The sequence below is a fragment of the Sinocyclocheilus anshuiensis genome, unplaced genomic scaffold, assembly GCF_001515605.1.
Source record: "Sinocyclocheilus anshuiensis isolate Anshui unplaced genomic scaffold, SAMN03320099.WGS_v1.1 scaffold2617, whole genome shotgun sequence".
Lineage (NCBI taxonomy): Eukaryota > Metazoa > Chordata > Actinopteri > Cypriniformes > Cyprinidae > Sinocyclocheilus > Sinocyclocheilus anshuiensis.
Window position 1 is genome coordinate 6129 of NW_015538068.1, and position 9754 is coordinate 15882.

Genomic DNA, 9754 nt, shown 5'->3' on the forward strand with positions numbered 1-9754 from the left:
GTTGTTGTTGTTGTGATCATAAACTGTATGGATGTGATTACACGCAATACATGGAGCGTTTCCCTCACCATTGTAACCCACTGCTTTTGCAAGCTTCCGTGAAAACGTTTCAGCTTTTATTTTCCTTTTTCGCCCTGAAGAAGATATCACAGGTTCATCAAGTTTGTCAAAATAATCCATCCTCGATCTCTTTTAGTCAGCTTTGACGAAACTCCTCTCAGCTAGCACGTCTTTTCAAAGTGAAAGTAGCCTTGTCACCTGACCTGAATACAGCGCGCTGATTCGCTGAAATGGACTTATCGGCTTCTGTTCACAAACAACAAGGGCGCTTGTCAGCTTCTGCAGTAAAACGTAAACTCACGATGCCTTGGAAGTGGACAAAACCGGCTTTTTTGACAAAACATGTTTAGGGTACAGATCGCACTATATGTGGAGAATAATGCACGCATTTTTTTTTAAAGTGGCGTTTATCGGTTTTTGCAAATGAACTCTTCATATGTTATTATTTCTTATCATTTTATTTGATCAGTATTATATTATCAGCATTATTTATTGTTGGTATGTGTGCTCTCCGTGTATCTCGCTGATGCTGGTTGTGACGAGGTGAGATGAGTTATTAGAGGCATCTGTGTAGTTCAGTATCTCAGCTCACTCGTGTTCTGCTGTGATTTTATCATCACTAACTAAACAAACCTGATCACCTGCATCACACACATGCACTGATGTGTGACTCAGCTGAACTCAGATCACTGGTGTTTTTAGTATCATTGGCACTAGTACAGTTTTTCATATTTTGATGTAATTAATGTTTTATTAGTGGTCGACCGATATATCGGCCGATATTTGGCATTTTTCAAATATCGGCATCGGGCGATACGTTTTTCCTGTTTGGCCGATGTGTTCGAGGCGGGACTTTTATTTTGACGGCGCTGAGAGCAGCAGCGCCTGCGCACACTGTGTTCACATTCTCCCTCTTGTTTGCTGTCGTCATTAACAGCTCTTTCTAATACAGATAGAAGTCTGTCTAATAATCAGATAGAACGGTTAAACAAAGGACCTTACCTTGGCTTTATTTGAAAAAATATGACTCCCAATGCACACAAACTTCCCAGAGTGCTCTGTTGGTTACAGTGTTTATTTCCTTTTTAATTATATTTTATTAAATATTTATTTATGAGAAATACTTTGTCATCTAAAGTATAAGTATGTTTATTTTACACATTTATTTTTTAATCTATTTTCAAATGATTAAAAATTTCTTAAATATGAATTGAAATAAATACAATTATATCGGCTTGATATCGGCCATCAAGATATCGGCATCGGCTGTCAATAAACCAATATCGGTCGACCACTAGTTTTTATATTTTCTGATTTCATTTCAATTTTAAAGTAATGTCCATTTAGTTTTTTTTTATTTCAGTTTTAATTTAAATATTTTCTATTTTAATTTTTAATTTTTTTGTTTTAATTTTAGTTAAATGTTGTTTTTTAAACATTTTTAATGTGTAGTCTTTATTATTTTTTAATTTCAGTTTTAGTTTATAATTTATTTCAGTTTTAATTTTATTTTCTGTTTTCATTTTAAATTTACTTCATTTTATTGTGTTTTTTATTTGATTAGGATTTTTAATGTCTATTTAGTTTTTATTACTTTTCATTTCAATTTTAGTTTATTTTTCCATTATCAGATTAATTTTAGTAAAAGCTTTAGTCATTTTTAGAATTTTGTAAAAAATGTTTTAGTTTTCGTTTTCATTTAGTTGTTGTCAGCTTTAGTCATTTTAATACTTCAACTTAAACTAAATGAAAATTAGCTTCAGTATTTATTAGTTCTGTCAAACAATTAATCGCGATTAATCGCATCCAAAATAAAAGTTTTTGTTTACATAATATATGAGTGTGTACTGTGTATATTTATTATGTATATACAAATACACACACATACTGTATATATTTAGAAAATATTTACATGTATATATTTATATTCATATAATTTATATTATATATAATTTGGATGCGATTAATCGCGATTAATCGTTTGACAGTACTAGTATATACTGAAAGTATAACTGAAAGTTTTTTTATATATACATTTTATTTTATTTCAGTTTACATTTATTTTGTTTCAAGTAACATAAATGCTTTAACTGTTTTCATTTTAGTTAATAACAGAGCAGTCACATTCACTCTATATAATGGATAGAAAATTCCAACTTGCCTTGATGTTTTTTTGCTTTAATAAAAGTTTGGTGTATGATGTAAATGAGCTGTTTAAATCTCAAACATCCTCCACAGTTCAGCTATGAATATTTATCAGACTGTATCAGTCACTCATTCACGTGTGTGTTTGCTCACGAGCTGCTCTCATGACGGACTGACCGACTGATGAAGATGATGATGATGATGATGGTCACACTGGTGATGTTCTGTCTGTTCACTGCCGCTCTCTCTGTGGTTTCTGTGCTGCTGTGTTTTGCATGGCTGGTGTTTGTGGTTTCTCTGCAGAGAAGAGGATGAGGAGGAAACTCCTGTCACTGAGTCGGCTTCAGATGATGATGATGATGATGATGATGAGGGGGAAATGAACCCTTCTAATCTCAGTATGGTCAGGTATTTTAGTGCAGAGAGCGGGATGTTTCCACGTGTGCTGGTTCTTGAGTCACAGTCACAGACGTCTTGTGCTCCGTCAGATTCACAGTTCGACCTGTGACCTCTGCTGAGGAAGAGTTCACTGCTGAACACCAAACGATAAACGCTGTTGTCAAGACAAATTCTTACCACACCATTAAACTTCCCCCCTTTAGGAGCCCTAAACGACTAATTACAAATCCTACATCACTGATATATACTTAGCATTTGCAATTTATGTCTTTTAAATTATATATCACCTCATATTACCAAAACTATAACTGCTCAAATTCACTTTCTCTAACTTTGTGTTTTCAGTTAGTTTGTGCTAACAAGCTGATCAATTTCTATTCTATTCTGTTCTATTCTATTCCATTCCGTTCTATTCTATTCTATTCTATTCTATTCTATTCTATCTATTCCGTTCCATTCTATTCTATTCCATTCCGTTCTATTCTATTCTATTCTATTCGGTTCTATTCTATTCTATTCTATTCCATTCTATTCTATTCTATCCCATTCTATTCTCTTCTGTTCCATTCTATTCTATTCTATTCTATCCCATTCCATTCTATTATATTCTATTCTATTATGGACATATATTTATTCACATATATATGTTATATATGATTATTCAATGTATTATTTACATTTTACATCTATATTATTATATATCATACTATTTTGTTATTTTTTGTTAACAGTACTATTAATAGGTCACATACATTTATTTACATATATTATACATGTTTCCATTATTTTATGTATTATTTTATTTTTATTTATATGTATTATTTTATAAATTGTTATTTATTATTTACATACTTCTATATAATACATTATATTATATAATCTATATATTACATTATTATTCAGTATATTATCAGATTATGTATAATTTACATATATTTACAGTATATTATGTCATCAATATAATGTATTGTTTACATATATGTATTTACATATAAAATGTGTTTTAATGTTTTTTAAACATTTTAATTATGTACTTTTGTTATATTATTATTTAATATATTATCAGATTATATATAATTTACATATATTTATTTATATGTGTTATGTATTATTTTCATATATTATTATTTAATATATTATTATATAGGGAGGGATGCACCGATACCACTTTTTCCAGTACTCGCCCGATACCGATACTTTTATTTTTGACCTTCAGCATTTCTCACATTATCACAGTTTATTCGCTATAGTTTAGAAAATGGTAATAAAATATGACAAGAACTCAGAGTTAAACGGTGTCAGAACAAATTCAGCTTGATAATGTTAGATAACTTTGATAGAAAGGTATGTAATAGATTACGTTCAACCAAAAATAATTCAGACAGCTGTAGTATGACAGTATTTACACAACTATCAATACTTAGTCAGGCAGCCCTTAGCCTTAATGACAGCCTGTAGTCTCCTGGGCATGCTGTCATCCAGCTTCATGCAAACCTCAACTTCAGTTTTTTCCCAGACTCGGTCTGAATAATGTTTGGTCCCAAATTTGTATACATTTTACTGGTAGTCCACTGTATGAAGAATTTTTGGGTATGATTTGTCACAGTTTACTTTATTTTGCTATCCTCACTTTACACAAATTAACTATAGTGTCCTGCACCCACTAGTAAAAAAATATCAAAAACTATATCTGCTCTCTGAATAATTTTTGGTTTGACTATATCATTCAGCCTAGCGCATTTCACACAGGCTGTTAGTTTCACTTTCGCCAGAAAGTCGTGTATGCCTAAGGTTGAAAATACATGATGTTTATAGTGAATGCCCCTATTAATGGTCTTATTTTTACGATTTAGTTTTAATCCAAATGATGCGTGTGCTAAATGAGTGAACATCAAAGATCACACAGCAGAAGTGCGCGCGCTCTCTCCCTCTCTCTCTCCCTATCGTTAAGTAACTTGTGCATTGTTTTACTTACTTGTTTTTGACATATCCGACCAAACTACAAACTTTCCAGTGATGTCTGTGAGAAAGATATATTCACTCGACAAGCTCGTGCATCTGCGCCGCCGCGCACTCAATCCACTCAGCGTGCTTTGTTTATCAGCTCGCGCACATCAGCTATACATGCGTTAATACTGAATGTTTAACTTATAATCGTTGCATACATATACTTCATAGTAGACATCCTTAACTCCTTTCTGCTGTTTGTTGTTCTGTTGTCGGTGTTTCTTTGTCTGAATATGGCACTGATCACATGCTGTGTGGTATCGGGGCATTTTAACGAGTACGAGTACGAGTACGAGTACAGGAGCTCAGTATCGGGCCCGATACCAGTATCGGTGTCGGTGCATCCCTATATTATATATATAATCAGTATTATGTATCATTTGCGTATATATTGTTATATATTATTATTTGATGTGTTTTCTACATACTCGCATATTATTATTTCATATATTATCAGTATTAAGTATTATTTATTGTGTTATTATATAATGCATAATCAATATTATGTAGCTGATTAGTTAGCAGGACAACACACGTGTGTTTGTGGTGGCAGGTTGGTTTTAACGCTGTCTCCAGGAACATACAATAAAACAAACACAAGTCCCTGTTTTATTTTACCCATGATGCCGTTCTTTAGCACATCAGAGCACAGCAGCAAACTCACACCTGAGGAGGAGGAGGCGGAGCCGAGGAAGGCCCCAGAGGCCCCGCCCCCTCCTGACTCCGCCCAGCCGTCGCTCCTGGCCAATCTGCTGGCAAGGCGCCGGTCGTCTGTCAGCGTCCCGCCGTCCAATGAGATCAGCCCTCCGCTGCGAGGCTCCGCCCACATGCCGTACCTGCCCCACTCGCCCTTCTTCCTGTTCTCCTACGATCTGCAGGAGCAGCAGGATCAGAAGAGCAGCAGGTAGACGCCTCGTATCCCATGATGCACCTGCTCACGTGTGTCTCCAGCGGATCTGCTGATGATCAGCACTGCTTCTGTTCCCCGTGTGAATGCGTCATGTTATGCTTGATGTTGAACGGCGTCACACATCGCTCCTGAAGCTCCCGGCGTCTGATGATGGTTTCTGAATCGAGTCTTCATTAGCACTCACTCTGTCTTTCTGTCTGTGGTTTCTCTCAGGTCGTTCTCTGCTGTAAGTTCTTCATCCACAGCAGCCAAACAACATAATGACCGGTGAGCTCAGTGCTACTCTTCTTCTGTCTATTCACATTCACTTCTAGAGAGCAGTGTATACAATACAGATCGATTCTCAGCAGCTTCAAATTAATAAACAGGAATAGCAGTGTCTATGTTCATCAGTTATGAAACTAATTCAGTTTCAGCTGTAAGCACCTCTTCAGAAAACAATATAGTGTTTATTCAGTTTAGTTCAACAACTGTGTCAATGTTATATTATATTATATCTTGTATTATTTACAGACTATTATTATTATTATATTACCAGTATTATTTACTTGTATATTATAATTTATTGTATAACATTAATATATTATCAGTAGAATTATAATTTAATATACATACATTTATGTGTGTGTGTGTATACATATATATATATATATATATATATATATTGTGTGTGAGTGCGTGTTTGTGTGTGTGTGTGTGTGTGTGTGATGTCACATCTTGAACAGGTTTAGTCTTATTTTCCCTCCTCAGCCTTTTTTAGCTCACTTTTCCTCGAATCCAAACACATTTTTCCTCCTCCTCTTGCTTCCACACATTCCCGTCCCGTTTGACTGAAAACACACAGCGTGAGAATGTGTCTGCAGAGCGAGGATTGACCGTGTTTGATGAACGTGTGTGTCAGGTTTCGGACGGCCGAGCGACTGGCGGACGAAGAGTTTGAGCGAGAGCGAATGCGTTCTGCGCCTCGAGGTCTCAGCCTCACTCTGAGCCCGACGGACACCTGTCAATCATCCCGCAGTGCCACGCCCTCCTCTGTGACATCACAGGACGAGCAGGACACGCCCATCACGTCGTACCCGCCCTCTGAACCAGGTAAATCCACCTGTCACAAGCTCAGTACATGACCGTGGACCACAAAACCAGTCATAAAGGTCAATAAATAATCTTTCCATTGATGTATGGTTTGTTAGGATAGGACAATATTTGGCTGAGATACAACTATTTGAAAATCTGGAATCTGAGGGTGCAAAAAAATCTAAATATTGAGAAAATCATCTTTAAAGTTGTCCAAATGAAGTCCTTAGCTATGCATATTACTAATCAAAAATTAAGTTTTGATATATTTACGGTAGGAAATTTACAAAATATCTTCATGGAACATGATCTTTACTTAATATCCTAATGATTTTTGGCATAAATGAGAAATGTATAATTGTGACCCATACAATGTATTGTTGGCTATTGCTACAAATATACCCCAGTGACTGCTTTTGTGCTCCAGGGCCACATTATAATCACTGAACGCATGTCATTGTATAACATCATTTCAGAGAAAAAACACACAAAATGAGTAACCGGTGAGCCGTCTGTCTAGTTTTAATCACCGAAGGCGTCTGGATTCACGTCAAGCATTAGAAACAGGTAGATGTTTGTGCGTGTGGACAGAGATGATTGTTTTTTAGGATGTCATGGACGTTTATCATGTTGAAATGTCTCACAGCTGCTGATGTGTTTCACAGAATCATGAATTTTGCACATGTTCAACATGCAATGATTTAAACATGTGCCACGTGTGATGCTTGATTTATATAGGGGTTATAACAAATTATATTTATTACTTCATTAACTTTTTAGTAGTGAAAGTCTATGTGTGTGTATGTGTGACGCGTGTCTTGAGGTGGCAGGTCAAGTCTTTAACTTGCGTGAGGAAACGTGTTTGGAAAAATCAAAGCAAAAACAACTGTTCTGAAGTCAATGCGTCTTTATTTAACTGTTTAAAAGGACTCAGTCATGAGCGCTGATACTGTAACCTCTCCATCACCTCACACATTCGCTCTGAAACAGGCTGTGTGTTATTTCTCAGAGGAGGTGTGTGTGTGTGTGTTTGGTGGAGTGCTGACACAAACAGGTGTGTTCCCTGTTCATATGCAGTCGGGGCCACAGAGGGCCCTTACAGAGCCCGTCATCTGAGGGACTTTATTAGTGCAGGACGATGCAGGAAGTCACATGTTGAACCTGATCACAAGCACACTATATACTGCTCTCTTCTGTTCACCAAGGCTGCATTTATTTAATTAAAAATACAGTAAAAATTGTGAAATATTATTACAATTTAAAACAGCTGTTACCTATGTGAATCTATAGTCAAATGTAATTTATTGCTGTGATCAAAGCATCATTACTCCAGTCTTTCAGAAATCATTCTATGCAAGTGAGATTAAAAAAAAAAATGTTGATCAAAAGTGACTGAAGATATTTATAATGTTACAAAGGATTTGTATTTCAAATAAATGCTGTTCTTTTGAACTTTCTATTCATCTGTGAATCCTGGAAAATAAAATGCATCACAGTTTCCACAGAAATATTGGGCGGCACAACTGTTTTCAACATTGATAATAATGAGAAATGTTTCTTAAATCAGCATATTAGAATGATTTCTGAAGATCATGTGACACTGAAGACTGGAGTAATGATGCTGAAAATTCAGCTTTGATCACAGAAATAAATTACAGTTTAACAGATATTCACATAGAAAACAGCCGTTTTAAATCATAATAATATTTCACAATTTTTACTATATTTTTTATTAAATAATTGAGCCTTGGTGAACAGAAGAGACTCAAAAACATAAAGAAAAATCACCTTCTCCACAGACACCAATGATCTAGAACCGGACGTGGAGGCCAATCTAGAACCCGAGGAGAAGGACATAGAACCCAGAGAGGAACAGGAAGAGGAAGTGGAGGAGATAAGTGCTGAACAGGAAGTGGGCGGAGCCGAGGAGCGGGCGGAAGAGGAAGAGGAGGGGTCTGAAAGGGAAGCGCCGGATGGAGAAGCGGAGGACAGCGGGATTTTGAGTGATAAAGAACGACAGAACGAAGAAGTGAACGAGAAGGATAACTGCTCCGCCTCCAGTATATCCTCAGCCAGCAGCACACTAGAAAGAGAAGATCGACTCACTGCAGGCGGAGCGGACACGGGTGAGAATAATGATCACTAAATAATAGGGATGCACCGATGTATCGGCCGCCGATATTTATCAGCCGATTTTGTATTATTTTAAAGCCATCGGCATATCGGAAATAGCATGAAAAGGGCCGATACCGATAGTTTATTAATTAACTGCATGGAGACAATGAGTTGCATGTCTGTTGCATAATCCAGCGTTTTTCTCTGGGCAAAATAATTAAATACTTGCCAAAGCAAAATAAAATCTGTAAAATCTCAGCTGTAAATTCATCATAGGTAACGTTCAGTTGCAATGGCAATGCCCCGGAGTTAGTTTATCTGAGGATATGTCACGAACCGCCAATTAAGCATTAGGCCTACATTTAAGTGAAAATGAATGGCAGGTAATATGCAGCTTTTTGTGTGTTTGAAACCAGCAAAAATGGCAGGATTGTGTAGAACACGGATTCACACAAGTTTACATCACGCACCTGCAGCGTTTCTGTGAACAGAGAAAATATTTTGCTTTATTTACCGGTGTTTTAGCCTACATTATTTCTGAATGATAATAATAATATATTAATAATAAAATACATCGTACAGCCTACTAATTTTGTTTTTTTCCTCTCAAAGCGCTTATAGGAGTAGCGTTTTTTATCCATGCTGCAAACATTTTTAAATTACTTGAAAAAAATAGGCCTACTTTAATGTCTTTAAAGCGTTTTTAACCCCTGCTTTATGCAATTGACCAATATTGGTATCAGTATCGGCCAATAGTTGTTTCTTAAAATCGGTATCGGTATCGGCCAAAAAAAATCCTAGCGGTGCATCCCTACTAAATAATATTATGGAAATGTGTCCATAAAAAAAAACTATTAAAATAATTATTGCTTCAACTATAAATAAACTAAATTAGGTTAAAAATAAACTAAAATTGTTTAAAAATGGTAAATATTACATATTATTATATTTAACAAAATACTTAATAAACGTATGTGTTATATTGAATATAATACAAAATAATTGTGTGTGTGTGTGTATATATATATATATATATATATATAT

At 35.5% G+C, this 9754-nt stretch overlaps 1 pseudogene; it reads left to right on the plus strand.

The window, feature by feature from the left end:
* Positions 1 to 9754, plus strand: part of LOC107683609 (FH1/FH2 domain-containing protein 3-like) — a 38666-nt pseudogene that overhangs the window by 5998 nt on the left and 22914 nt on the right.